At 35.2% G+C, this 3,561-nt stretch overlaps 1 long non-coding RNA gene across 1 annotated transcript in view; it reads left to right on the plus strand.

Annotated features, from left to right (window-relative positions):
• LOC309639237 overlaps window positions 1–3,561 on the plus strand; it is a 283,067-nt gene that overhangs the window by 96,987 nt on the left and 182,519 nt on the right. The gene's annotated exons all lie outside the window — the stretch shown is intronic.

The raw sequence follows: 3,561 nt of genomic DNA on the forward strand, positions 1-3,561 counted from the left end.
TAAAACTGTATGGGATAAGAAAAACAAAAACAAAACATGATAAAAGAATCCAATCCTAATTCATGTAAACATAAGCACCCACTGTAAAATTAAGATTCACTGGGAATGCTGACAAGTAAATATTACATAAGCACCTACTGTAAAATTAAGATTCACTGGGAATGTTGACAAGTAAATATTTTGGCAGTATCCTATACATGTCAATTAAATAAGAGGAGAGTTAATAATAAAAATTAACTTTGCACTTTGGCTTAAAGGATATTTTGAGGAGACATGAGGGAATCTAAATTAAAATTGAGAGTGAGCATAAGGACAAGACTTCAGGAAACAATAAACACTGTAGACAAACAGAGCAGACTATATCATATTTATACCACTTCCTGATAGGTCTTACAGTTTTATTTTGTAAAATACTAAACATTTGTCCCATTTTCCCTCTTGTATTTTCTATTCAAACTTGTTGGCATGTCCTCTTACACTGGAAAATTTTTGGAAGCAGAATGATCTGACTTTCAGCTGTAGCAGCAGCACTTACTGGTATAACCAAAATGAATGAACGTTCAAATTGTCCTCTGAATAATACGAAGCCATGTTTACATGTTTACAGCCCTGACTCTGTTCCCCTCCTTACATGGCTCACAGTCTCAGTTTGCTCATTACTCCTGACCGTGTCTTTGTGTGTTCAGAGATATGTGAGAATTGTTCCCTATCCCACCTTAAATCTAATTTAGGGCTGAAAGCAAGTTTCAATTTCATTCCCTTTGAGGTTGGAGGACACCATAGTGGCTACAATCATCAGTTGTTTAAGAATGCTTTGTCTTTTTGCCAGATTGTCTGGATGGGGAACTGTACCATGAAAGAAGTCTGGAGAGTATCTTCATCAGCTACTATCATCTGGCCATAAGAACTTTGTTAGGAAGATGATCCTTCAATTCTTCTTGTTTTGCAAAAGAAAACTTGGTCAAGAAAACTCTCTATGAAACAGATAGATTAAATAAAGTTGTTTTTAGTGATAGTGACAAAATAAAGAGCCAACGAAGAGGTCTACTAAGAAGGTGGTTTTTATACAGAAAATATAAATTTTAGAATTTTTTTAAAAACTGGAATCAGTTTGAAGGTATTTTGGATATTTGATACAAAATGAGTCCTCTGTATATGAGTGTGTATATGTAAGTGTGTATGTGTTTATGCACACACATACTTACGTGTGTGCGTATGTGTCAAAAATAACCTGACCAGTATAAAAATTCTTATCAAATAAGAGATAAAGGTTGATGAAAGTTGGAGAGTCAATCTATCTATAGTATAAGGACATGCATAGGAAACTCTTGTATCTCAATGAAAATGTAATTCAAGAGAAATTTATTTTAATGTCTTTAGTCTTGTATTTATAGAGTCACTAAGGGTGTGAAGGGGTCCCTTAAATGTGTAGTATACAGATGGGGGAATTTCCATGACAATAATATTATCTAATTTGAAAATTAAAGAATGATTCTCTTTTCCAAATATCTATAGGGGATGGTCTTTCTTTTTTGAAAACCTGCTGCATTTCTATAATGTCTATTATAGAATGAAAGGAATGAGTTTTTTTAATCAAAATGTTGACTCTAACAGAGCCTGAAGAGAAGTTGCTCTGACCCTCCTCCAATACTTTGAGATGAAAGTTGTCTTTAAGTTTTGGTTTCCAATCTGGCTCTCTTCTGCCACTTCCTAGCCATTCTGAGTCTCAATTTTATCATCTGCAAAATGAGGTAATTGAGTGTAATCATCTCTAAAATCATTCCTAATATCAAAAGAGAAAAATAAAAACGAGAATAAGAAGAAGAAAGAGGACACTTAGAAATACTTGGATACTTTTGCTTCATGATCTGGTAGAGAGAGACACCATTTGTCATCCACAGATCGTGCCCTGCAGTAAATGTAGCGAGGTAGCAAGTGCAACTCATAGCTCTGAGGCTGAATGCATGCTCATTGTTATGTAATTTTCTTTGGGGCCAGGTGGGTGCACTGTTTGCCAGGAATTAATACTTCAAGAATACAACAGTGCGTACCCAGACAAAGAGCTTGGTTGGGATGTCTTTGCTCAGGAAACAATTAAAATGTATTTGTACTGAGTGATAAAAACCTTCCCCAAATGTTAGGCACTCCAGCAAAGTACAATGTTTGGTTGTACTTTTCAGGTAACAATATAAATGCTATTCCCTTTCACATGTCGGTTATTATAGGACTAATGTATTGACATTAAAAAAAAAATGAAAAGTTTTAGAAGAACAATTCATCAAGTGCCCAAATGTCCAAATGTTTAATATATTATGATTTTTAACTCCACATGGAAGTAGAGACTTATGAAACTATATGAGATAAAAGGAAGGGACATAGGATTGATCATTTGAGAAGCGTTCTTGATCCTACAAGTTGTCAATTGGAATATCACTCTCCTTTGACAGAATAGGAACTCTTAGTCCATTTCAAAAGGGTTTTTGCAAAAGCAAAGGTCTTGCAAAACCCAGGGGCCAAGATAGTCCTTTGGCCATATGTCTTGTTTCCTTTGGCAACTTTACTACTGAGACACAGGAATGCTTAGCCCCAGATCCTAGATCTAATGAGAACAGAAGAAAGAACTGCACCTCCTACAGATGAGTCCTCCTGTTAGCAGTAAGGTAGGTTTTCTTCACTGTAGACGTCAGTCACCATTTTCAATGTTGGCTTATGTTTTTCTAAAGTTTTCCAAGGCTTTCTTGCCTATTGCAGTCTGAAAACAAAAGAGTTTTGGAAAAACTTTCTTGGATCTACAAAGCAAACCCTTCCAACATGATTAGTTTGTCAGAGGTTGTACACTTTGTACAATGCTTGACAAATTGTCTCAGTCATAGCCACCCTTTGTTTTCTTCAGAGCAAATTTTGCAGCATCACTTGTGATAGGAGCCACTGTGTGCTCACCCAAACCAAATAGTCTCTCATCCAGAAGGAGAACATCAATTTTAATTCTTCAAAGAAGAGCAGTAAGTGGTATTTGTTATTTATATTTAAAGAAGAGTCATTAAGCATATTTTTTCTCTCCACCTAGGGGCTTAAAGAGGGAATTTACAGGAAACAAATAGATGTGGGTTAGATTAAATGTAAGACCAATTTAGATATAAAGGCCAAGTATCAGACAGATGACTTTAACATTCTGAGAATAATCTTAAACCCAGGGTTGAATATAAAGGGAGAGTCTATCGGAATATCTACTGTTATTTTAGTGGCAAATTCAGTAGGTCAAACCACTAAACTCAGATCTGGATTGCGGTTTATATTTTTATGTGACAAAGTTTAGCTTTCACACAGATGAAAATTTTGTTCACAATGGAATGCCACTTTCAGCAATGAAAATTCACGTATGTTACAACATAGTTACATTCAGTTACAGAAAATAGTAGGAAGTAGGCACTCAATATTTGTCCAAATGAATGCTTACACAATGCATGTTCTAGGGAATGTGGAATCTCAGGTGCCTTATTTTATGCTGAAGACAGTATATGTTATTTTCAGCTTTAGTTAACGTTCCATTCTTGATCTTAA

Source organism: Balaenoptera physalus, assembly GCF_965194825.1.
Source record: "Balaenoptera physalus genome assembly, chromosome: 12".
Taxonomy (NCBI): Eukaryota; Metazoa; Chordata; class Mammalia; order Artiodactyla; family Balaenopteridae; genus Balaenoptera; species Balaenoptera physalus.